A 26995-nucleotide genomic window follows, 5' to 3' on the forward strand; every position below is an offset into this window, starting at 1 on the left:
GTTTAAAGCAATTTCACCTATGGCTGTAATTAAATCTTTGCTTGCATTGCGCAAAATAGATTTTCTGACAGCGGGTGTTGCCTTCACCAGCATTTTAGAAGAGCCCAGTTACGACGGAGTCTCTCAGACATCTTTACAACACTATGGCCGCAGTGTAGAATGCCTAATTCCATGTAAAATTCACTTTTTAGAACTATTTTTCGTTTGAACATAGACAGCGGGCAATGCTGGTGGAAACGACCCCGTCCTTAAGTGAAGATCCTCAGGGGTATTAGCTCTCAAGTCTAACAGCAAATACTCATAAGGTTCCCACGTGGCATCCTCAAAAGCTTCTAAGAAAAAACGTGTTTTTCCGGGGTACATCTGGCGGGCTAGAGTTAACATTTGTAATTTATCTCGTGAATTTTTAATAAGCACCATATACTTTGTGTTTATAGTTATTGTGCGGCTTTTCTTACCCTGACAAAATATGTTTTGTACCAGGTAGAAAATGCTGAGATTTCTGTGGTGAACGTACTTGGTAAATGCTTTTTCTATCTCGCAGTTTTCGCTAGCGCTCTCCATGAGATCATCAACAATAGTCAAATTTACCTTGTCAGGCAGGAATAAACCATCATCTGCGAATGTATGCGGCAGGCCCTCCACAAATCTGATGTGGGGAAAAGAGAGAGAGATTTCATCATATAGTTTTTGCCAGCACGAATAAAACCAAACAATATTATCGGGTTTGTGAGAAAAATGAGTTTCAATATTATGTAACAGCTGTTTTACAAAATAGTTCTTTCCAGAATTAGACGGGCCGGCTAGAATACAGGAGAATGGGTGTTGTAGCCGCGGATCCATCACAATCCTCAACTAATAGCCAAATGGCAGGGTGGTGATATCATCTAATAGGCGCCGCTTTGTATAAATGCACTTTTGTGTTTTGCGCAGCGGTCTTGTTTCAATGTCCCAGTACTTTTTATTTCTCACAATGCCCGGCTGTTCTACAACAATACGCTTCTGTGTTTCTGTGTCAGAATTACGCGGGTAGTCCAGAATTAAATCTTTCAGACTGCTAAAATTAATAGATTGAGTGTTACCGACATTTAGTGTTATGCCCTTAACTTTTAAGACCGTTTTACCAGTGTTGAGTTTGTATCCGTAAGTTTTGGGACCCGCAGATACAAACTCTGTGATGTGAGTGTCATCGAGTATCTCACTGGTCAGCTCGCCCAGGTAATCGCCTAAAGTCGGCTGCCACTCACCTTCTCTCTGCACAAAAATAACCGAATCTGTGTCGTGATAAAGGCACCTCTCCTGCAGCCGGTCCAGCAGAGAATAGAGCTCTAGCCGGGCATACGCGGTTGTAAAACACGCTATAAAAATGTTTGTGTTTTTGTTGACGGTATGATGGCCTTTTGCATATTTCCAGTTAATGGTCGCAGTTTCATCATCAATGAAATGTAACATTGAAATGTCATAGTAAGGTAGAAACACATGCTGAAAAAGCTCATCGGGGTTGCTTACAATGCTGGTACCATGATAAGTATGATTGATTCAAAGCCAATAGCTTGGTCTATTCTTGACAAAGAATGATGGGAGGCGAAGTAACAGGAATATTGTCTGACTTCAGAGTGCCGTATTCTCCATAGGTCCACTATGCCTACCTCCTCTAGCAGATAATGTAGAGATGTATATTGTGCATTTTGAAAAATATTTCCAGTATGGAATTTATCTCAGAAAGGGTGGAGGTAGGTGGTAAAATCCCCTCCCCCTGCAAGGTTGGGATTTAGGAGGATGTTAGTTTTAGATCAGTTGCAGAACGGAGGGCACGGGAGGGGTGATAGACAGAAATGAGGGATGAGATATAGGGTGGTGCAGAACTTTGGAGGGCTTTATGGGTGAGAGAGATGAGTTTGTATTGTATTCTGTGGTGAATGGGTAACCAGTGCAATGACTGGCACTGGTTAGAGGCGTTGGTGAAGCGACCTGATAGAAATACGACCCTGGCTGCTGCATTCAGAATGGATTGGAGAGGAGAGAGTTTGTTTAGAGGGAGACCGATTAGAAGAGAGTTGCAGTAGTCCAGACGAGAGTGAATAAGAGCGACAGTAAGAGTTTTTGCAGTATCAAAGGTGAGAAAATGTGGGGTTCTGGAGATGTTTTTAAGGTGCAGGTGACATGAGTGAGTGAGTGATTGTAGCCCAGTCAAGAGAGCTTGTAAAAGAACTTCTGCATGATGTTTCAAGGATGGAAAGAGACTGCCATCTACTGCCGACGCAGTCAAGCGGAACCAAGATATGCAAGGGAAGTTGCAGGGAGAGCAAGTTCAGACGCTGGACCTGATCAGGTGACTTCCAGGAAGGAGTTCCGGAAAATAAGAGGCCAGCGCGCCAAACCTGAGGGGTCTTTGGCGCCAAGCAGCAGAAAGGAGCAGATGTGTTCCCTGCGTCCTGAGAAACCCCTCGTGACAGGCCTAAGCCAGAGGCCTGTGAGGTGCCACAGCCGGGCACCGGTAAAAGAGCTCCGGATATCTCGCGGATGTTACCTGAGTGCTGTGCCTGCTGAGGAGACTAGGAACCTAATTGCGGTGCTGAGTGAGTTCGCGGAACCCGACGTCGCCCACCGACAGACGAGGCCTGGACCCCCCTATCCAAGGCTCGAGAGACTGCCTCCATCAGCCAAGCAGAGAGGAGTTGAGAGACGGTTGCCCCAGGAAAGTCACGCCAGCGGAAGCGGAGGAGCTGCGTACGTGAACAGGGCCGTCACTTCCACTGTTCACCCATAGTACCGGGGACAATTGGGTTTAGATACTCAGGTTGGGAGGGAAGTGGTTGGGACTAAAGGAGCACAACGTGATCTAATTGAATTTATGCGGAAGAGACTCACGGCCTAGCGTGAATAACCGATGACCCCCGCTAGGGCCAAATGTACAGTTAAAGAACTTACGTGGTGTCTCCCATGACTAAGGGCATCACCCTACTTAAGAGACTTCGCCTTACTTAAGAGACTTCACCTTACTTAAGAGACGTCACCGTACTAAAGAGACTGCACCTTACTTAAGAGACTTCACCTTACTTTGAGAGGCTTCACCTTACTTTGAGAGACTGCGTCTTATTTTGAGAGATTTTGCCTTTTGCTGATATATTGAATTACTGTTCATTACCCTTATTACTAATCCCTTGTTCAGAATACCTGTTGCATAAAATTGTTTATCTTCATCTCAGACTGTTCTCGTCTTGTGTCTCTGTGCATTGCATTCCCGCACCTGCATTACATTTGGCGTAGTCGGCAGGATGCAACATTCAGATGCAGAGATGGGGGATCAGTCTGTGGCTGGGTCCGGTCGGACCCATATACCCCTGGGGACTATGCTCAGCCATCTTCCCAAGTTTTCAGAGGATGGCATGTCACTGTGGGACTGGGTAGAAAGACTGAGAAGTATGCTAAGGATGTACCCCCTTGATCCCCTAGCCCAGGCGGAGCTGGCCCTCCTAACCCTTGATGGAGAGGCCCGACAGACTGTGATGTACCGCCCACCTGGGGACCGTGACACTGTGGATAAAGTGATAAAAATTTTAGAGGACATGCACGGTGACACTACAGATTTGGGACACTTGCACTTACGGTTGTTCCAGCGGGTCCAAAGGGAAAATGAGACAGTAAATCAGTATGTTAATGCGTTGCAGGAAGTGACGGCCCATATCACTAAGAAAGCTCAAGATGGGAACCGAGGACTGGGACCATTGGATGAGGTGTTGCGTGACCAACTGATTGCCGACTTGAAAGACCCTTCCCTGAGGCAGATCCTGAAGGAGCGGCTGCGATTGAGCCCTGATATGGGCTTCCTGGAGGTAGGGGCTGAAGCTATAGTCCTGGAGAGAGAAGTTCCTGTTCTCAAAGCCACAGTTAGAAGTCAAGAGGCAATTGCTCCTAGATTCACCAACCAAGAGCCTGATTGGGTATGGGAAATACGTCAGGAAATTCGAGACATTCGGGGTGAGCTGAATGCTATTAGAAAGCCCCCTACTGCCCCCTTGCCGACGGACCGTACTGCTCAACGCGGACGGAGACCAGAACTAGAGAGACGTTCCTACCCGGCCCCAGCACGGCATGTACCTGACCTATCGGCAGAAAGAGGACCGGAGTGCTGGACTTGCGAAGGTAGGGGACATATCTCCAAAGACTGTCCCAACCGAGAAAGGAGGAGGAGGGGACAGCCATTAAACTAAAATGCCCCACGGTTGTGGAACATACCGTGGGGTCTCGTGCTTCAGAGAGTAGAAGAGGGAGCTCTGAAGACATTGTCTCCGAGAGGCCCATCATCTGGGCTGAATTCAATAGGCAGAGGATCCGCTGTTTAATGGACACCGGGTCTCAAGTGACCACTATGCCTGAGACGTATTTCCAAAGTCACTTTCCTGAAGTCACTCGTTCCTGCCGGGAACCCACTGTCAAATTGGTGGCGGCCAATCAACTACCTATCCCAGTAGCGGGAGTAGTATGGATGTCCATGCGGGCATGTGGAAAGGACCTCGGTCGAAAAGGGATCGTACTAACCACAGGGGCGATGGGCCCATTGTAACCCTGGGCATGAATGTGCTGAAAGAAGTCGGACAGTTCCTGGCTGAGGGCTGTAGCAAAAACAACTGGACCCGCACCACTCGAGACCCAGCTAGCAAGAGAGTGTTCCAACACCTCGTGCGGGTCAGCCAGATTCAAAAATTGCCTGCTACCTCTCAGTACCTTGGCAAGGTATCGATACCGCCGGAAGCCACAATGACACTGCCGGTGGGACAGACTGTACTCACGTTGCCGGTGCTGGCACATGTGTCCTTAGAGGGCGTGGACATTCAAACTGAACCGATGGAAGGAGAAGAAGCGCCCTCTGGATTCCTGATTGCTCGAACCCTGGCCACCGTGCGGCACGGCCAAGTACCCGTGCGCTGCATCAATTTAGGTGGCACCAGTTTACAGTTGTTGCCCCGACAAGAGGTGGCGCGAGTGTACATAATGCCAGAGGCCCTTACTAGAGCGGACGCTATAGGGCTGGCACCTGTGGAAGGAAAACCATGTACCCTGGAGGTGTCCCTCAAAAGCCAGGAGAATGGAAGAGAACCTTTGGCTGGACGCCACCTTCTGGAAGAAATGGAGGCTAATCTGACTGAGTTTTCTGCTGGACAAGTAAGGCAGATCGAACAACTTCTACAGTGATATCAGGGAGTGTTTGCACAGCATGAAGATGATTTCGGGTGCACTTGGGACATTCAGCACGAAATACCCACTGGAAATACTGCTCCCATCCGAGAGAGATATCGGCAGATCCCGCCTCAAATGTACCAGGAGGTGAAAGAGCTGTTGGCCCACATGTTGCGGAACGGTGTGATCCGTGAAAGTCAGAGCCCCTGGGCGGCTCCGATAGTGCTGGTCCGAAAGAAGGATGGTACCCTGAGATTTTGCGTGGACTATCGAAAGCTGAATGCCTGTATCGTCCGGAACTCCTATCCACTCCCCTGAATCGAAGAGTCTCTATCTGCACTAGGGAGCGCCAAATTCTTCTCTTCCCTCGACCTGGCCAGTGGCTATTGGCAGGTCCCAGTAGCTGAGAAGGATCATCCGAAGACCGCTTTTATTCTCCCTATGGGCCTGTTTGAGTTCAATCGGATGCCGTTCGGACTAACAAATGCGCCAGGGACCTTCCAACAGCTGATGGAGAGATGCTTGGGGGACCTCAACTTTGAAGCCACTTTAATATATCTGGACAATATAATTATCTATTCCGCTACGTTTGAGGATCATCTCCGCCGATTGGAACATGTGTTAGAACGGCTTCAGAGACACGGCCTGAAAATTAAGCCTCGAAAGCGTCGTCTCTTCAAACGAGAAATTGAGTATCTGGGGCACATTGTGTCCAGTGCAGGAGTACACCCCACTGCAGAGAAAGTAGCTGCCGTGCAGAAGTGGCCCACGCCCGCCAACCTAAGGGAACTGAGGGCGTTCCTGGGGCTTGCTGGATACTACTGCAGATTCATTAAAGAGTTCGCTAAGATTGCGATCCCGCTCAATGAATTGCTGAGAGGAACAGCTGGGGGAGTCAAGCGACAGCCCATCCAGTGGGGCCCACGACAAGAAGAGGCATTCCGAGCATTGAAAATGGCACTAACAGATGCCCCAATCTTGGCCTACGCCGACTTTTCGCAGCCTTTCGTGTTGTACACCGATGGAAGCTTGCATGGACTGGGAGCAGTGCTGGCTCAAGTACAAGGAGGAAAAGAGCGAGTGTTCGCGTATGCCAGCAGGTCACTCCGAGATACGGAGAAGAATCCGGAGAACTACAGTTCGTTTAAGCTGGAGCTACTAGCATTGGTGTGGGCCATGACCGAGAAATTTGCTGAGTACTTGTCAGGGTCAGAAGTGCAAGTGCGGACAGATAACAACCCTTTGGCCCACTTGGAGAACGCCAAACTGGGCGCGTTAGGACAGCGGTGGGTCGCAAGGATGTCCAAATACCAGTATAAGATTGCCTATCGGTCCAAGGCCCTGAACACCCATGCCGATGCCCTGTCCCGGGTCACTCAGGCGGGGCCGAAGTAGGACAGAGATGAGGAGCTCGAAGGCGACGAGATTCCGGATTTCAGCCAGTTCATCGCTGCCCAAGAGACCAGAGAGGAGCCGAAGCCCACTCAGATTCTGGGCCGTTCAAGAGACGAATGGATACATCTGCAGCAATCCGATCCGAAGTTAGCAAAATTGAGGGAATGGGTCGCCCTTAATCAAAGACCCGACCAGGAAACCAGAGCCGCTTCACTTCCAACTACCCTACAAATCCTAGGTCAGTGGGAGAAGCTTCTCCTGAAGGACGGCTTGCTATGCCGAAGAATCCAGCTGCCTCGAGAGTTTGATGTTACCTGGCAGGTGGTAGTTTCAGGAGCGCTAGTAACACAGCTAGCCCAAGAAGCTCATAGAAGAGGTGCTCATTTCGGAGTAGAAAAGACCTTTCGCTGGTTGCAACGGCTGGTGTATTGGCCTCAACTGCAACAAGAAGTCGAGGGAGTCTGCCGAGCATGTCGCCAGTGTGAGTTGAATAAGCCCCCGGAACAAAGAGCTCCCATTCAGACCATCCGAACTTCTGCCCCCTTGGAGGTCTTGATGATTGATTACTTGATGATAGGAACTTCATACAATGGTTATGGACACTGTTTGGTCATGACTGATCACTTCACCAAGTTCGCAGTAGTGACGCCTACTAAAGACCAGACGGCAGAAGCCGCAGCTAAGGCCATCTGTCAAGATTTCATCCGGATTTATGGGTGCCCGAAGCTAATACATTCTGACCAGGGGGCCTGCTTCCAAGGGCGAGTGATGGATAAGTTTTACCGCATCTATGGAATCGACCGTTCCCAAACAACGCCCTGCCACCTGCAAGGGAACGGCGCATGCGAGCGCTTTAACCGAACCCTGTTGCAAATGTTGCGAACCCTGGAAGCGGACAAAAAGATGAAGTGGCCCGAATATGTGTCCGAGCTGGTGTGGGTGTATAATAATCGAGTTCATGCGACCACCGGCTACACCCCTTACATATTGCTGTTTGGAAGAAGTGGCCGAGAAATCACTGAACTGGAGCTAGACTCAGAAGACCCCGGCCCGGGCGGTAGCCCAAGTACCTGGATTCGAGAACACCGGTGTCGGCTCCATACAGTAAGAAGACTGGTTGCTCAGACGTTTCAGGAAGTAGAGCATGCAGTTCGGCCCTCGACGACAGGTGGATCACTTCAGCTAGGAGACCGAGTGCTGGTGAGGGCTAAATGATTTGGAAGTAAACTGGACCATCATTGGGAGGCGATACCATATCGGGTGGTGAAGAAAGTTCACCCAGACAACCCAGTCTACGAGGTTAGGCCCGAAGGGGATGACGCCGCGACACCCAGGGTGTTGCACCGTAATATGCTGCGACCTTGCTCCTCTGAAGCAGAAGTCTGTAACGGAGTTGGGCCACCAGACGTATTGGCTGAAGTGCCACATGCAGGAACCTTAGGGGATGAAGAAGGATGGGCCACAATGCAGTTGGGCCCGTCAGAACCGTTGATGCCAACCCCGAGTGGAATTCCAAATGAGTCGGGAAATGATTTGCAATCCCCAGTGGTTGATTCCTCGGATCTCCCGGAGTCACCTCCGCAAGAAGAGCTCCGCAGAACTGAGCGGGCTAATGCCGGAATCCTTCCTAACCGGTATGCTCAGGAAGAGTTCATCTGGTCTCAAATCCAACAGAAAACGCAGGAGTGTGCCCAACTCCTGTCTGAGCTTGCACTGCCTGGAAGGAGGCATCAGTTCTGCGAGAAGCCAACTCGCCCGAGGACTGGCGAGCAAAAAGGAGGGAGGAATGTAGCCCAGTCAAGAGAGCTTGTAAAAGAACTTCTACATGATGTTTCAAGGATGGAAAGAGACTGCCATCTACTGGCCAGATGCAGTCAAGCAGAACCAAGATATTCAAGGGAAGTTGCAGGGAGAGCAAGTTCAGACGCTGGACCTGATCAGGTGACTTCCAGGAAGGAGTTCCGGAAAATAAGAGGCCAGCGCGCCAAACCTGAGGGGTCTTTGGCGCCAAGCAGCAGAAAGGAGCAGACGTGTTCCCTGCATCCTGAGAAACCCCGCGTGACATGCCTAAGCCAGAGGCCTGTGAGGTGCCACAGCCGGGCACCGGTAAAAGAGCTCCGGATATCTCGCGGATGTTACCTGAGTGCTGTGCCTGCTGAGGAGACAAGGAACCTGATTGCGGTGCTGAGTGAGTTCGCGGAACCCGACGTCGCCCGCCAACAGACGAGGCCTGGACCCCCCTATCCAAGGCTCGAGAGACTGCCTCCAACAGCCAAGCAGAGAGGAGTTGAGAGATGGTTGCCCCAGGAAAGTCACGCCAGCGGAAGCGGAGGAGCTGCGTACGTGAACAGGGCCGTCACTTCCACTGTTCACCCACGGTACCGGGGACAATTGGGTTTAGATACTCAGGTTGGGAGGGGAACGGTTGGGACTAAAGGAGCACAACGTGATCTAATTGAATTTATGCGGAAGAGACTCACGGCCTAGCTGGAATAACCGGTGACCCCCGCTAGGGCCAAATGTACAGTTAAAGAACTTACGTGGTGTCTCCCATGACTGAGGGCATCACCCTACTTAAGAGACTTCGCCTTACTTAAGAGACTTCACCTTACTTAAGAGACTTCACCGTACTAAAGAGACTGCACCTTACTTAAGAGACTTCACCTTACTTTGAGAGGCTTCACCTTACTTTGAGAGACTGCGTCTTATTTTGAGAGGTTTTGCCTTTTGCTGATATATTGAATTACTGTTCATTACCCTTGTTACTAATCCCTTGTTCAGAATACCTGTTGCATAAAATTGTTTATTTTCATCTCAGACTGTTCTCGCCTTGTGTCTCTGTGCGTTGCATTCCCGCACCTGCATCACATGATTGTATATGGGGGATAAAGGAAAGTTGTGTGTCAAATATGACTCCAAGACATCGAGCTTGCTGCTTGGGGGTTATGGTGGCGCAACTCAAGAAAATTGAAAAGTCAGGTATAGGTAGGTTAGTAGAGAGAGAAAAAACAAGGAGTTCAGTTTTGGAGAGATTCAGTTTCAGATAGAGGGAAGACATGATGTTAGAGACAGCAGACAGACAATCACTGGTATTTTGTATTAGAGTGGGGGTGATGTCAGGTGAAGAGATGTATAGTTGGGTGTCATCAGCATTGAGATGGTACTGGAAATCAAATCTGCTGATGGTTTGTCCAATAGGAGCAGTATACAAGGAGAAGAGGAGGGGACCTAGGACTGATCCTTGTGGAACCCCGATAGTAAGAGGAAGATTAGAGGAAGAAGAGCCAGCAAAAGATACCGTGAAGGAGTGGTCAGAGGTAGAAGAACCAGGAGGGAGCGGTGTCCTTGAGGCCTATACAGCGGAGCATAGTGAGGAGGAGCTGATGATCTACAGTGTCAAAAGAGAGATCCAGGAGAAACAGCAGGGAGTAGTGACCATTAGATTTAGCTGTTAGTAGATCATTAGAGACTTTAGTGAGGGCAGTTTCAGTAGAGTGTGAGGAGCGGAAACCGGATTGTAAAGGGTCGAGAAGAGAGTTATCTGAGAGATAGCGGATTAGGCGGGAATGGACCAGGCGTTCCTGAAGTTTAGAGATGAAGGGAAGATTAGAGACCGGTCTGTAGTTAGCAGTGCAGTTCTGGTCCAGGGATGACTTTTTCAGTAAAAGGGTTATGATGGCATGTTTAACTGAGGAGGGAAAGAAACCTGAAGAAAGAGAGAGGTCAAATATTTTAGTTAGGTGGGTAGTGATGTCAAGGTAAAATATATATATTATAGAAAATCAATTAGTTTATTTTAATAGATTACCTAATCAGTGTGAATTAATATAGAGATGATGGTATAATCTATGTGTATGTATGTATGCAAATGTGTATATGCACATTGATTATGTTAATAGTTAATGATATATAACAGTTTCTGTTCTCAGGCTATATGCCCACGATGCAGAAATGCTCCGGATTTTTCCTGAGCGTTTCTGCATCTCCCTGGCAGAAAAAATGTATGCGGATTGTACAAGCGGATTTTACATGCGTTTTTCCTGCCAGGGACAAGCGGATGTGAAGCTTTCTTCACATGCATTTCCGCATGCGCGTTGAAAAGCGCTTTCCAATCGATTTTAACATCAGTTGGAAAGTGCTTGACAACTTGGTCACACTATATAAATCCATGCAAACGGCATGGATTTATATAGTGTGTCCGAAAGAATGTTAAAAAATAAAAAAAAAAAGTCATACTTACCTTCTGATGGCCCCCGGTGTCTTTATCCGATGCGTCTCAGCTTGCCGGAAGCTCGCGGTACACTGAAGGACCTGTCGTCACATGACTAAATGACGTCAGCGCAGGTCCTTGAGTCCACCGCGATCTGCCGGCAAGCCAAGACCAGCACACCGGGGGCCATCAGAAGGTAAGTATAATATTTATTTTTTATTTTATTCTTTTTTTACAGGTACTATGGTATCTGGGTCCGGAGGAGAGTCTCCTCTTCTCCAGACCCGGGTACCATCCGCACTTTGAAACGCATGGAATGCGCATGTACAGATCCAGTGATGCGGATTCCATGCGTTCCAATGCAAGTCAATGGCGGCAAAAACGCAGCGCTTCCGCAAAATAATTGATCGTGCTGCGTTTTTTTCCGCAATGATAAGACGCAGCGGAAATTTCTGCAGCATGTGCACAGCACATGCGGATTATCACTGGGGAACATGGCAGGCCTTCTACCAAGCGTTTTTTAAGCGTTTCTGCAGCGGAATTGCCGCTGCGGAAACGCTTAAAAAACGCATCGTGGGCACACAGCCTTATTGTAGACATGAACAACTAAATGATTTCCTGGGAATGACGTATGTACAGTGCCTACAAGTAGTATTCAACCCCCTGCAGATTTAGCTGGTTTGATAAGATGCAAATAAGTTAGAGCCTTCAAACTGCAAACGAGAGTAGGTTTTATGAACAGAAGCATAAATCTTACAAACCAAAAAGTTATGTTGCTCAGTTGAGTTTTATTAAATTTTAAACAAAAGTGTGGGTCAATTATTATACAACCCCTATGTTTAATATTTTGTGGAATAACCCTTGTTTGCAATTACAGCTAATAATCGTCTTTTATAAGACCTGATCAGGCCGGCACAGGTCTGTGGAGTTATCTTGGCCCACTCCTCCATGCAGATCTTCTCCAAGTTATCTAGGTTCTTTGGGTGTCTCATGTGGACTTTATTCTTGAGCTCCTTCCACAAGTTTTCAATTGGGTTAAGGTCAGGAGACTGACTAGGCCACTCCAACACCTTGACTTTTTCCCTCTTGAACCAAGCCTTGGTTTTCTTGGCTGTGTGCTTTGGGTCATTGTCTTGTTGGAAGATGAAATTACGACCCATCTTAAGATCCTTGATGGAGGAGCGGAGGTTCTTGGCCAAAATCTCCAGGTAGGCCGTGCTATCCATCTTCCCATGGATGCGGACCAGATGGCCAGGCCCCTTGGCAGAGAAACAGCCCCACAGCATGATGCTGCCACCACCATGCTTGACTGTAGGGATGGTATTCTTGGGGTCGTATGCAGTGCCATCCAGTCTCCAAACGTCACGTGTGTGGTTGGCACCAAAGATCTCGATCTTGGTCTCATCAGACCATAGAACCTTGAACCAGTCTGTCTCAGAGTCCTCCAAGTGATCATGAGCAAACTGTAGACGAGCCTTGACATGACGCTTTGAAAGTAAAGGTACCTTACGGGCTCGTCTGGAACGGAGACCATTGCGGTGGAGTACGTTACTTATGGTATTGACTGAAACCAATGTCTCCACTGCCATGAGATCTTCCCGGAGCTCCTTCCTTGTTGTCCTTGGGTTAGCCTTGACTCTTCGGACAAGCCTGGCCTCGGCACGGGAGGACACTTTCAAAGGCTGTCCTGGCAGTGGAAGGCTAACAGTAGTTCCATAAGCCTTCCACTTACGGATGATGCTCCCAACAGTGGAGACAGGTAGGCCCAACTCCTTGGAAAGGGTTTTTTACCCCTTGCCAGCCTTGTGACCCTCCACGATCTTGTCTCTGATGGCCTTGGAATGCTCCTTTGTCTTTCCCATGTTGACCATGTCTGAGTGCTGTTCACAAGTTTGGGGAGGGTCTTAAATAGTCAGAAAAGGCTGGCAAAAGAGATCTTTAATCCACACATGTGAAGCTCATTATTCTTGGTGCCTGAACTACTTCTTAATACTTTAGGGGGACCAAACAGAATTCTTGTGGTTTGAGGGGTTGAATAATAAATGACACTCTGAATTAACTTTTAACGTTTTAAAAAAAACAACAAAAAAAAAAAAAAAAAAATTTGCTGCAGTGCATTTCCCACTTCCAGGCTGATCTACAGTACAAATGTCACAATGCCAAGTTAATTCCGCATGTGTCAACCAGCTAAATCTGCAGGGGGTTGAATACTACTTGTAGGCACTGTATGTGCATGGCTGATAACAGAGAGATTCATGTCGAGTTGGCAAAGATGGCGCTGAGAGACGACTTCACCCCTCCCATCAGAATTCCTAAGGTGTTACTGAGGCCAGGAGATACATGGATGAGCAAATTGCAGTGTGCCAAGTTATCAGAAGGAGCAATGAATTTTACTAATCCCACCTAAAAGTAGAATACTATATAACCCCATGTCTACATAATAAAGTATGTCATTTTGCGTGGTTTAGTCTCTGAGTGAAGTTTTTCAACCATATTAGCAAATTTGGTTGATTTGCATTCACTCGGACATCTTTAATTAGGAGGAGAGCAGTTACCTAGTGTATCTTAAATTGGTGAAACCTCCACAGTGACAGCTGGGGAAAGGAACTGAATGAGCTGTGAGGGAATAGGGTCACTGTTGCAGGTTGTAGGGCGGGAAGAAGTGAGGAGTCTGGTCACTTCTTCTTCTGTGACCAGCTCGAAGATGGAAAGTGAACTTGAGGTGCGGGAGGGAAGGGAATCCAGACTCTGAGGGGATTGTGTAAAAATGTCTTGACAGATATGATTGATTTTTTGTAGGAAATAAGTGGCCAGATCGTCAGCGCTTAGGTTGGAGACGGGGGTCTGTACTTTAGAGCTCAGGAGGGAGTGGAAGGTTTCAAAGAGTTGTTTAGGATTGTTGGCTAGAGATGTGATGAGAGTGGTAAAGTAGACTTGTTTAGCCAGATGGAGAGCAGAATTATAAGTTTTGAGCATGAACTTATAGTGGATAAAGAGAAACCAAAAACAAGAAAAATACCGAAATAATTGAAAGTAAATGTATAGTGGATGAAGTTTTCTGTCAAAAGAGATTTTCTCCACAGATGCTCCACTCACAAAATAAGAATACCTTGTATGTACAATAAGGCAGGTACATAACTCATCATAGCTCAACATTTCCCGCTCATAATAGAATAACGGAATAGATTCAGGGATAGGCATTTTTTCATAATGGTATATGAAAAGTGCTTGGAGAAAACCGCCTCAAGGAGAAGTCTCTCATCCAGCTCCATTTCGCAGAGATCTCTTATTGGCATCCATTCATGATAAAGCATCTGGAAGGGAGTAAAACATATGAACTCAACCCTGAGCCGAGCAGGGTAGATTATAGAATAGGAAATTTGCTTTTCACAGAGCCTCCTTTTTCTATCCCAGAACTTGACCCTCTTCTTCTGAACTTCTGTTGAAAAGTCAGGATAAATAGATATTTTCCTTCCATCAAGGGTAAGTGAAGAGTGGTCCCTGGCCTTTCGTAGGATAAGGTCTCTCTCTTTAAAATTTTGTAATTTGATGAGTACAGGTCTTGGTGGAGCACCCGGTGGCAAAGGACGTGTAGGAACTCTGTGAGCTCTTTCAATTGCAAAAAATTGAGAGAGAGTGTCTTTGCCGAACATTGTAGTCAGCCAGGATTCAAAAAAAATCAACTGAATTACGACCCTCCGCTTTTTCATGAACCCCGACTAAACGTATGTTATTTCGCCGATGCCTATTCTCTAGGTCATCAACCTTCTTGAGAAGGGCATTGATATTCTGAAGACCTCTCCTGAGATATTTATGTATAGTAGGCATTTGGTCCGCAACAGAACTCACTCTTTCCTCCAACTCATTGACTCGGCTGTTTATTTTCTTCATGTTTTGTCTGATGAGATTAATGTCCTCTCTAAGCCCTCCCATGTGTTTGTTGAGAATTTCTAATGAGAAGCTACAGGATTTTCCAGCAGAGAAAACATCTTGTCGTGTAGGCTCTTGCCCAGAATCATTGACTTCTCCATAGGTGTTGTTAGTGCTCTGCATTTCCTGCACTTCTCTGTTTAACTGTTGCTGTGAGAGTGGTGCGACATTGCCTCCCCTGCACAGTCTCTGTATCTCTCTTCCTCTGTGAGCATACCTGATCAGGTTGTAAATCATCTGAAGGGTCAGAATCTAAGGTCAGTCTGGCAAATCTCCCCAGCTTTGCTGCAGCAGCCTCAGCATCTCTCACTCTGGCTGGTGTGGGGGAGGAGGCGCCATGTTGGAAGGCCCACTATCTGGACTCTGCTCCTTCTGATGCTTGCTTCTGGTCATGTCTGAGTGCACTTTAAGCTTCTCTGTGTACTTTCCCCCAGCCTTTGGTGTGAAGGAATCAATATTTCACTGCTAATAGGTGGAAATGAAAGGATGCAGAGCAGGAGCAAAGCACAGAGCTTCCATGTGAAGAGGCTGTCAGCAAAAGGTCCTTTTTAAAGGGGAATCTGTAACACTCCCATCATCTGCTCCTGAGCTCACATCAAAGACAGTCTGTATTATATGTATTTTATATGAGCGCTGCACTTGGCTTTTTCTGACAAAGAAGATGACACACCCGATCTGCCGCTCCATTTTACAATAGGAATAAAAGTGCCCTGTCAGGGATAAAAATTCCCCATTCTTCCAATCGGTACAGTCCCAAATGGTCAGACCAATCAATCACTGACCAATAAGATATCACCTCTCCTGTGGATCCTATGGAGTTATCACCTCTCCTGTGGATCCTATGGTCATAACTTGTTTTCACCAACAAAGTCCTTTACTGCAAATTACCGTAATTGTACATCCCAGTTATGGTAGCGCACAGTAAGAGGTGCAGGAGCCTCCTGTATTTTACAGCCGATGCTCCTCTATAATCGGGATAATGGCTAACAGGTTTTCATATACAGCTGTAGTGTGGGCCCCTAGAATCAATTCCTATTGGGGCCCCAGACACCCCAGTTTGATCCTGGTTGGGGGTGGGGAGGGTAATTTTGCACCCTGTCGTAAAGAAAAATTGTAAAATCCAAAAAGACATCTCTGGAGAGGGGACATATCACCCTCACATTGAACATATAGGATTATAACTAGAAAAGTGAGAAAGAGCTGACACTTCAACCTCTATTGACGTAGGGCCTCCTGCCGTGGTCAGGTAAATTCAACAAAGAATCTGATGAGAACCAGCCAACAAGTCTAGAATTTGCATACTCAGAGGCGGATAAGTACATTTTCGAAGCAAGGGCTTCCTCTTTTCAAAGGACTTGTCTCAGACACTCTGAAGACTGTAGTCAGTGATGAATATTGGGGTTTGCATCGATCCAATATTCATGGGAGATGTATTTTCGACATCGTAGCAAAGGGACGATCATAACGCATTCACTCACATCATTGTAAGGCCAGCCGAACACCCCCAACTTAATATCGTTTAGATGGATAATGCTATCCATGCCATGTTTCATCTCTATAGAAAGGTAAAATCATGATAGAAAACATGACCATGATATTTCCCGCCCGAGACCTCCATGGGCGAAGATATCCTGAAAGTTGGGGATCTCATAAACTTCTAAAAGATCTAGCACCCCTATGACAAGTCCTCATATGAGCTCACCAATAGAAGGTATGTGGGTGTAACCGTGATCTTATTAAATCAGAGCTTGGATTTTGGTCATTGGTCAGTCCTGGAAGGTACAGCTTGCTGTAGTTGTATCTGTTTTCCTAAGGAGTTCTTCTAAGGAGTGCTTCCTTGCGCTAAGCTCTAAGCTATTTCTCTGACACAGGTTTAGCACTTTTCTTTTATTATCTTTTTGATTTTATGTTAATGTATATATCATATTGTTTGTATCATCTTTGTGTATTTTTTATACACACTGCCTACTTTTCAAGATTAGATCACTTGTTTTTATTCTGTTATTCCCACACCCTATCATTTCTTTACTTAGAAAATTGGGCGTGAGGAACGATCAACACGCCCATATGATGGCGCGGTCGAGCGTGTAAATTGTAACTCCCTACATGTATTTCTATAGCAGGACTAAGAACGTTTGGCGTTCGAAACGTGTAGGTTTCACAGAGGTCTCCACCTTTATTTATTTTATTTTTGCAATGTGTATATCTTTTTAATGGATTAACAATAAAATCATAATTTTATCTGCAATTGGATCTGGAAGCTGGCGCATCACAATGTCGGTGGATATGCACCTTCTCTTTTTGGTTGAGGAGAAGGTGACTCCTACAGGGTGAGATAGAAAAATGCAATGAGCCTAAGAACTATCAGGCAGGTAATTGCTTATTACGTGCTTGTTCTACCCTGTGGTGGCTCAGATTGCTCCTGGACCGCTCCTAACAGCGATTCTGCTGCTTCACGTCAACAGAACAGCTCTTCCTCTTCCCGACTGCTCTGTCAAAGAGGCGTGACTGCCAACTTTATGCTGATTGACAGATGGCTCCCTGCAGTTAGGCAGCAGGGAGCCAGCTGTCAATCAGCATGACATCGGCAGTCACACCCCATCAACAGATCAGAGCGGGAGCTGAAATATCACTGTCAGGAGCGCTCTGTGACCACTCTGAACCAGCAAATATCGGCGCCTGGCACAACAGGCACATAGTTAGCAAATACTTGCCTGTTAGTTCTTAGGTCCATGGTAAAAAAAAAAAAAAATGTCCCGGACAACCCCTTTTAATATTAAGGAGCAGGACTTCTCCGCATGATGCTATAATCAAGAAAACATGAAATTCTCTCCTGCCCAGTCAGTCTGCCCGATCTGTTACACCATGATTACCAAAACCTCGACTCATTCCACTGCCCACTTGTATTACCACTTACCCGGCTCTGCTTGGCCTCTGTTACCAGTCCATTGGCTTGTCTGACTGCAAGTGCACACTTCTGAACCGGGAGTCCCTGTGGATTTTCACATCCCCTCAATTTGACATAATGAATTTCAGTGACACAGAGGATTGTTCGGCTAGACTGAACAAACTAGCATCTATTTTTGATAATAAACCGTCAGTGGTGACAACAGAACCGGATGAATTTAAAGATCTCATGTTCCAAATGGAAAACAAAATGACCAGAGAACTTAAAGTTTGGTGGGATCTCACAACCTTGGACACATATATAAAAAAGGAAATGATCCCTAGAGGTCTGCGTTTAAAAAAAAGTCACCACCACTATATACAATGACGGTTTTCAAGAAGATCAGAATGCGATTCTTAGTCAATGTTCACTGAATCTTATGCACCTCATAATCAAACATGAGGAACTGGAACTGACTTAAATTAAATTGGATATTAAAAATATACAATCGTCTTTGGGGAAATATGTGCAACTAAAAGAATTTAATATTTGTAATATCAAACTGAAATCTAATTTGGCCAGGTGGAGAACACCATTATGGATATAAAAAGATCCACGTTCAAAAGGGACAGTGAGGACTATGCGCAGAACAAGATTTATAGTTGGAATAAACAATTACCATCCATCTTAAAAAAACGCTCCCACAAATGTTTTCAGAGATCTGGAAGAGGGAGTTTTAAGGAGCATGATGATGTTACGGATAATTCTTTTGCTGCCACCTCTGATGATTACTCAAATTCATCTATAAGTTCAATGGGAGAAATGCAGCAATTGTATTTTATCAAAAATAAATTATCTAGTGCTGGTGGTGCGATTACAAAAAACGAAGGAAGAGGGTTCGGTCGCCACAGGGGGGTATTGCATCTTGTGAAAGAGGTGTGGTATCTCCTCTCCCAGGTTAGGATGGAGCACCTGTCAGGACCCCACCTCATCACTCAACACTACACACTCCTGTCCTATGGGGGGCTAGTATGCACTAGGGTGCTGCCCCAGCAGGATAATGGAGATGGGGGAACCAAAGATAGGGGGAACCATGTAGTGGGTGAGGGTGCAAGACGCACTTTTAGGTTATGACGCGCCCCCTGGGACATATTCCTTTTTGAGGGGAATACCCGGCACCGGATCAGATGGGGGGTTGTAGTCTCCGAGCGGCTGTGACCCGGCCCCGTGCCCAGGGCGTCAAGCTCAGTGTTATGTGGCAGCTTTACAGATGTTACTAAAGTTCTTTTGTGTCGACTACGCCACCCGTTGTGATGCGGTCACTGTGGCCGCCGCTGCAGCAGGGTCCGCTGAGGCTGATGGTGGATGCGCAGCTTGGTGGGATAACCCCCAACGGGAGGGGTATAGCCTCAGAGGGGACAGGCGCAGAGGATGGGGGTTGTGGTGGTGCGGTGCAGCCGGCAATGAAGACAGACTCGGGTTGTGCAGTTAAGGGTGTTTACTTACTGCAGATGTTGTACTGGTCACTCCAGCTGCTAGTGACCACCCGAGCCGTGCTGCGTCCACCAGGTCCTGGATCCAGCCAACCCCCAAACAAGTCCGGAGCGTGGCCCTGAGCTCTCCCTCTGTCCTTTCTTCAGCCGTCCCCACCAGTGATTCACCTAGGTCCAGCTCCCTCGGGCCTTCTGTTGGGACACCCTTGGCCCTGGGTTCCCTGACCCTTCATGTGGTGTGCCTTCGGGGTGAATATGGTGGGTGACCGTGGCAAACGCTGCCCACGATCTCCGGTCTCTGGCTGGGGATTGTTTTTTTGCCCCCACCAGCTTGGGTTCCGGTACCCTGATGCTGACTCCTCACCCGGTGCTCTAATTTGGGTTCTTGGGTCCCTTCAGTCTTCCCCCTCTGGGTCTTTCTCTGCTCCACTCTCTCTCTCTCCAGGGCTGCTGTTTCCTTCTCTCTCCTCTCCAACTCACTTTCTGCGTCTGAACTTGTCCTCTGCAGCTGACTGACCCTGATCTAAGTTGGTGCCCTTCTTATATATCCCTCTATGTGTGAGCTCAGGTGACCAGCACCCAATGAGCTCCTATCACTACCCAGACTGCTCCCCCTATCTGCCCCTACACTACATGGGATGTACCACCCCCCTCCCACTCCAGCCAGGAACAGGCTCGGTTGTACCTGCACATTTCTAAGTGGGAGTACCGTCGGCCTGCTCCTCTGAAATGGGATGTATGTAGTGCATGCAGTCTATCTGAGCTCAGTTCCACACTCCTTCCTTACCCGGGAGTGGAATATCACACCTCTGGGTTGAGGTGCAATACCCCTGTAGCAGCCGAATCCTCAGGGTGCTACATTCCCCCCTGGTAAATCACAGCACGTCCTCGGGCTGTAAGACATAAAACACCAAAAACATACAAATTTTTTTCATATAAACATATAAAACATATAAAACATTATATATATAAAACTTTTTTATATAAACATTCTCGTAGACTTCTCTTGTCTCTGGTTCCTCCTCCGGACACTGTGCAACGTATGTCCGGGAAAAGTGCGACAGTCTCTTAGAAAATCTGGTTTTCTATAAAACCGGTAGGGGGCGCTTTAGGAAGCGCAACTATATACAGGGAAAGTTGGCCGCTCTCAGTCCTCGGCCAGGTAGAGGGAAGGGAATGGCTGCTCACAGTCCTCAGCCTGTAGGATGAAGGGGTTAACGGGTAAACAGTTCACTGGTCCCAACGGGGACTATTTTAGCAGTAACGGTTCACTGTGCCCCGACGGGCAACTATATACAGTCTCTACTCCCGTCCTCAACGACGGCTCCCTCCTGCTTTTTCTTGGTGATATGGTGTTGCTTCAGACCCGTCCGGGTCCTCTTGTTATGGGCGCGGTGGTGTTAGCGCCCGGGTTGCCCGGGCCTTGCGGCCAGGCCGGGGGCTCCGCGGAGGTAGGGGGCGCTGTTGGTGGTGCGGCGCCCGGGGGTACTAGGCCTTGCGACCAGGCTGGTGGTAATTCCTGCTTTGTCACGCTCCGGGTCGAGGCGCGTGACGTCACAGGGGTCGCTGCGGCGGCTTCCGGTCGGGGCCTAGTCCATGGCGGTGACATGGCGGCTACGGGCACAGCAGGGGGACTTTCGGGCTCTGCGACGGGGAGCTGGGGCAGGTAAGCGGTGTCACGGCTTGGGGTATATGCGTCCCCTTTACCTGCCTCCATGCGTTCGGCTCCCTTCTCGGCGCCGTCTCCGGCCTTGGGTCCTCCCGCGCCATCCTCAGAGGCGGTCTGCTTCCTCTTCCAGGGTAGCGTGCTCCGTTGACTGGTCTCTGCTTGCTGGGCTATCTCCCGGCTCCACTCCGCCAGTATCTCACGCTGTACCCGGGCCATCCTCCTTGCGAGGCCCTCCAGGGCAGTTTGTGCACACTCCCGGTCTCGGGGGAGCTGCGCTAGGATCTCCGCTAGACCTAGCGGGGTTGTGGACTCTAGCAGGCTCCTGACCATCGGGTCGGTGCTGCTCTGCTCTGCTCTCGGCAGGCTCCTGGCCAGCGGGCCGGTGCTGCTCTGCCCTCCTTCCTCGGTCTCTAGCAGACTCCTGGCCAGCGGGCCGGTGCTGTTCTGCTTTCTCTCCATCTCCGGGTGAGCTTCTCCGCTACTCCTCATTAGACCTCTTGCCTCCGGGTGCGCTCGCTCCAGACTGCTCCAAGCGGCACCCATCTTTGTTCTTTTTTTTCGTCTCCTCCCACTTCGAGGGCGGTCCCGGGGCAACTCGGTGACTGTCAGCTCCAGGGGTAGTTCTTTCACGCTGACAGACACCTCCAGCATCACAGTCTCTGTTGGTGGGGGCGGTTTCCACTTTTGGCGCCATTTTCTGTCCTGGCCCACGATGGGAGGTGGCCTCCTGCCCTCCTTTGGCACGCCCATAATGGCGTCCGCTGCTCTTCCAAGGCGGGAAATCTGCGGTTTTGGCGGGAAGCGTCGCCCAGTGGCGGGAAACTCTGCAGATGGCGGAAACAAGCTGGAAATGGCGGACAATCGGCGGGAAACGACTGGTGATGGAGTCCGATGGTGTGGACCTTCCGGAACCGGCGGGAGACTTCTTTCTGAGGTAAACTTGCACTTTTCTTCAGGCACGCAGTACCCGGGTGTTGCGGGCACGTAATCCTGCCGACTACGCCAAAGTTGACGCGCCCCCTGGGACATATTCCTTTTTGAGGGGAATACCCGGCACCGGATCAGATGGGGGGTTGTAGTCTCCGAGCGGCTGTGACCCGGCCCCGTGCCCAGGGCGTCAAGCTCAGTGTTATGTGGCAGCTTTACAGATGTTACTAAAGTTCTTTTGTGTCGACTACGCCACCCGTTGTGATGCGGTCACTGTGGCCGCCGCTGCAGCAGGGTCCGCTGAGGCTGATGGTGGATGCGCAGCTTGGTGGGATAACCCCCAACGGGAGGGGTATAGCCTCAGAGGGGACAGGCGCAGAGGATGGGGGTTGTGGTGGTGCGGTGCAGCCGGCAATGAAGACAGACTCGGGTTGTGCAGTTAAGGGTGTTTACTTACTGCAGATGTTGTACTGGTCACTCCAGCTGCTAGTGACCACCCGAGCCGTGCTGCGTCCACCAGGTCCTGGATCCAGCCAACCCCCAAACAAGTCCGGAGCGTGGCCCTGAGCTCTCCCTCTGTCCTTTCTTCAGCCGTCCCCACCAGTGATTCACCTAGGTCCAGCTCCCTCGGGCCTTCTGTTGGGACACCCTTGGCCCTGGGTTCCCTGACCCTTCATGTGGTGTGCCTTCGGGGTGAATATGGTGGGTGACCGTGGCAAACGCTGCCCACGATCTCCGGTCTCTGGCTGGGGATTGTTTTTTTGCCCCCACCAGCTTGGGTTCCGGTACCCTGATGCTGACTCCTCACCCGGTGCTCTAATTTGGGTTCTTGGGTCCCTTCAGTCTTCCCCCTCTGGGTCTTTCTCTGCTCCACTCTCTCTCTCTCCAGGGCTGCTGTTTCCTTCTCTCTCCTCTCCAACTCACTTTCTGCGTCTGAACTTGTCCTCTGCAGCTGACTGACCCTGATCTAAGTTGGTGCCCTTCTTATATATCCCTCTATGTGTGAGCTCAGGTGACCAGCACCCAATGAGCTCCTATCACTACCCAGACTGCTCCCCCTATCTGCCCCTACACTACATGGGATGTACCACCCCCCTCCCACTCCAGCCAGGAACAGGCTCGGTTGTACCTGCACATTTCTAAGTGGGAGTACCGTCGGCCTGCTCCTCTGAAATGGGATGTATGTAGTGCATGCAGTCTATCTGAGCTCAGTTCCACACTCCTTCCTTACCCGGGAGTGGAATATCACACCTCTGGGTTGAGGTGCAATACCCCTGTAGCAGCCGAATCCTCAGGGTGCTACAGTTACACTTGTAAATACATATTTAATAGCCAGCCATCTTAAGTTCAAGGTTGTTTGATTGTGGTCTTCACAGCTGGCAGTGGCCTTGTGTAGGAGCCTGCAGCGTGCTGGAGATGCACGGTCCTCGTGCTCTGGCCTTGAGACGAGGAGCGGGATAGAGTTAACGGAGGTCTCTACTCGGTCAAGGTCCCACCGGGTAACAGACGGAGCGGAGTCGCCACCCGTGCCCTTGTTCTGTGTATAGCCAGAGGGAGACCCAGCCTTGCAACACAAGGAGAGGCCCAAGGGGGAGATTTGTAGGAACACACTGGTGCTGGGGGTCCTGATAGACGCACATGAACTACCGGGGTGTGCCGAACCCCCTTCTCTGGTGGCCGCAGCACGCCGTGAGGAGCAAGGAGAAGCCTTGCAGTTGACCTCTAACAACGTGAGTAAAGCTTGGAAGACTACATCCATTGCCTCCAGTCCATTATTGCAGCGGGACACGACACCGCACCACTGCATCCTCCTGTTTCCTCTGCCTTGTGGCCCTGCTCCGCCTGTGGGGAGTAGTACTACCATCGGCTGCTACAACATCCCGCCTCAGAGGACTGCAGCAGCGCTGGTGGCGCATCACCAGACACCACAGGTGGTGTAGTCGTTTATCCACTCATAATTGCCACTCATCAACTAGCCCCTATTTTTAATGTGTGCGCCCTGGGCACGGACCGGGCCGAGGCCGCTACTGCATCCCCATTCTACCAACTGGGCCCGCCGTCCGAGTACACCCTTTCCCAGGGAGGGCTAGCCACTACTGAAACAGCTAGTGGCGGGTCACACAAGGGCGGGACGTAAACGCAAATGCAAACAAGAACCCGACACAGAGCAAAAACTGCCATTATAATAGTCACCTGTTTGGAATCTCTCTAGCTACATCTTATCTGAGAGTCAAATTTCTCTCCTGGCTAAAGGCCTGAGCTTTTCACCTTCTAACGAATTCGACATTTTCAGAACAATTCTGGATGTTATCAAACTAGCACGTAACCTCTCCATCCGATGTCATTTTATGGACATGAAAAATCCACAGAATACAGCTTCAGAAGAAGTTTCTCCTAGGACAAGCCAGGATTCCATGTTATTATTCACAGAACAACAGTCTTTATTACAAATGAAACAATTCGAGACGGAATCTTTAATTCCAAATATAAATTTAAATGACGACTTTCGGGCTGGTAATCCTTTCTTTTACCCACTTCAGTCCAGACCATTGGTTCTGGATCAGTTCCAGGACTTAATTGAAAAAGAACTAGTGGAATTAAAGAATGAATTATCTTCTACTAATCATTTGGACTCTAATCTGACATATAGAGAAAAAGACGCTCTGAAAAAATTAAAGGATAATTCAGACATACTAGTCCGCTCAGCGGATAAAGGTGGCACTATAGTACTGAATGCAGGATTGTATAAAAAATTGAATTTGATGGATTTAGAAAATAGGGATGTTTATTTGGAGTTAGCTAGAGATCCTACTGTTGAGTTTAATGCTGCTATGTATAATCTATTAAACGAAGGTTTGCACTGAGGGGCCCTAAAAAAAAAATTAATGGAATATTTATACGTAGATCACCCAATTGTTCCAGTTTACCATTCGCTGCCAAAAATACATAAAAATATTTTCCCACCACCTTTAACCTCTTTACTACCCAAGGTGGTTTGCACATTAATGACCAGGCCAATTTTTACATTTCTGACCACTGTCACTTTATGAGGTAATTACTCTGGAACGCTTCAATGGATCCCCCTGATTCTGAGAATGTTTTTTCGTGACATATTGTACTTCATGATTGTTGTAAAATTTCTCCGATATCACTTGCATTTATTTGTGATAAAAACTGAAATTTGGCGAAAATTTTTGAAAATTTAGCAATTTTCAAAATTTGAATTTTTATGCCCTTAAACCAGAGAGATATGTCACACAAAATAGTTAATAAATAACATTTACCACATATCTACTTTACATCAGCACAATTTTGGAACCACATTTTTTTTTTATTAGAGAGCTATAAGGGTTAAAAGTTGACCAGAGATTTCTCATTTTTCCAACAAAATTTACAAAACCATTTTTTTAGGGACCACATCACATTTGAAGTCACTTTGAGGGGTCTTTATGACAGCAAATACCCAAAAGTAAGACTACTCTAAAATCTGCACCCCCAAGGTGCTCAAAACCACATTCAAGAAATTCATTAACCCTTCAAGTGCTTCACAGAAATTTTTGGAATGTGGAAGAAAAAAATTAACATTTAACTTTTTTCACAAAAATGTTACTTTAGACCCAATTTTTTTTTATTTTCACAGGGTTAAGAAGAAAAAATGGACCACAAAATTTGTTGTGCAATTTCCCCTGACCACGCAGATACCCCATATGTGGGGAAAAACCACTGTTTAGGTGTACGGCAGGGTTCGGAAGGGAAGGAGCGCCATTTGACTTTTTGAAAGTAAAATTTGCTTGAATAATTAGCAGACTCCATGTTGTGTTTGGGGAGCCCCTGATGTGCCTAAACAGTGGAAACCCCCCCACAAGTGACACCATTTTGGAAACTAGACCCCTCAGAGAACCTTTACAGAAGTTTATAACATGGAGCCATGAAAATAAAAAATTATGTTTTAGCCCCAATTTTTTTATTTTCACAAGGGTAAGAGGAGAAAATAGACCCCAAAAACTTTTTGCAATTTCTCCTGAGTACGCCAATACCCTATATGTGGGGAAAATACAGTGTTTGGGTGCACGGCAGAGTTCAGAAGGGAAGGAGCACTGTGTGACTTTTTGAACGCAAAATTTGCTGGAATTGAGGGCAGACGCCATGTCACGTTTGAAGAGCCCCTGATGTGCCTAAATAGTTGAAACCCCCCACAAGTGACCCCATTTTGGAAACTACAACCCTCAAGGATTTTATGAAGGGGTATAATGAACATTTGAACCCGGTACGACACATAATTTGATAACATTAGGTCATCATATTGAATAAGTTGTCATTAGTCTTGAGCACAAGTGCTCGCCACTTCAGTTTGCATCATGTACTCGGGTATGCACCATGTATCGCACGTGCTCGAGTGACATGCTCGAGTCCTGCCCACAGGTTTCACGGTTATTAGACACCCAAAACAAACATGCAGGGATTGCTGGTGCATGGCAGGCAATCCCCGCATGTTTTTTTTGACTGTGAAGCATATGGGGCAGAGACTCGAGCACCCGCGATACTCAATTCATAACCGAGCACCCGATACAAACTCAAGTAGTGAGCACTTGTGCTCAACACTAGTCGCCATATCGTCATCTTTTTTTTTTTTTGCTTTTGAAAAAAATCCCAACCCTAGCACAACCCTAACCCTAGAGTTTATTTTTTACACCGTTCCTTGTGCAGTATAAGTGATTAGACGACTTTATTCTTTGGGTCGGTGCGATTACAGCGAAGCTCATCAAGAGAATGCCAAGAGTGTGCAAAGCAGTCATCAAAGCAAGAGGTGGCTACTTTGAAGAACCTAGATTATAAGACATTCAGTTGTTTCACACTTTTTTGTTAAGTATGTAATTACACATGTGTTAATTCATAGTTTTGATGCCTTCAGTGTGAATGTACAATTTTCATAGTCATGAAAATACAGAAAAATCTTTAAATGAGAAGGTGTGTCCAAACTTTTGGTCTGTACTGTACGTATTAGTACGCCCAGGGCTGTAAAGGGGTTAAGACCCATAGTGGTGGGGATTGGTTCCCATGGTGAAAAATTAAGTGCCTGGATGGATTTTTACCTACAGCCTCTGGTTCAGGAAACTCCGAGTTACATTAGGGATTCAAAATTCATAGTGACCATTTTTGATAAATTTGAATGGCAAAAAACTTTGGATGATTGTCCTGTGATGTGGTGGCATTATACCCCCTCAATTCCACCCCATATTGCTTTAGCATGTTTAACCTACCACCTTGACACATACAGTTCGTACACTATAGAAATAAAAGAA

The sequence above is a fragment of the Phyllobates terribilis genome, unplaced genomic scaffold (assembly GCF_046119375.1).
Source record: "Phyllobates terribilis strain yellow unplaced genomic scaffold, ASM4611937v1 Scaffold_49__1_contigs__length_9717188, whole genome shotgun sequence".
Taxonomy (NCBI): Eukaryota; Metazoa; Chordata; class Amphibia; order Anura; family Dendrobatidae; genus Phyllobates; species Phyllobates terribilis.